This window comes from Condylura cristata, unplaced genomic scaffold (genome assembly GCF_000260355.1).
Source record: "Condylura cristata isolate star-nosed mole 26May11 unplaced genomic scaffold, ConCri1.0 scaffold00014, whole genome shotgun sequence".
NCBI classification, from domain to species: Eukaryota; Metazoa; Chordata; class Mammalia; order Eulipotyphla; family Talpidae; genus Condylura; species Condylura cristata.
This window is the reverse complement of record NW_004567115.1, coordinates 784,660-785,054: the sequence shown is the minus strand read 5'-3', so window position 1 is coordinate 785,054 and position 395 is coordinate 784,660.

Here is a 395-nt window from a genome sequence, read left to right as displayed (position 1 = left end):
AAAATGTTAAAGCTACTAGGACCAAGGACAAGAAGCAGTGTAAAATACGAGTTGTCAGATATAAACATGTTTGAAAAATTTAATGCTAATAAGACAAATTGAATTCCTATGCAAATACAATAAATAAAAAAAATGTAATTCATCAACTGTGATCTGAATATCTAGAACAGTACCAGCCAACAGAACTTTCTTCATGGATATATTTTATATCTATGTTCTCAGTAGGGTAGGCACAAACTGTGGCTATGTGACTAGTGCACCTGAGAAACTTAACCGTTTTTTTTGTTGTTGTTGCTTTTTGTTTTTTTTTTTTAAAGATTTATTTATTTGTTCATACAGAACTGGGGTACAGGCCAGAGGCTCAGGGGCGGCGAAAGGCTTCACCAGAGACAGAG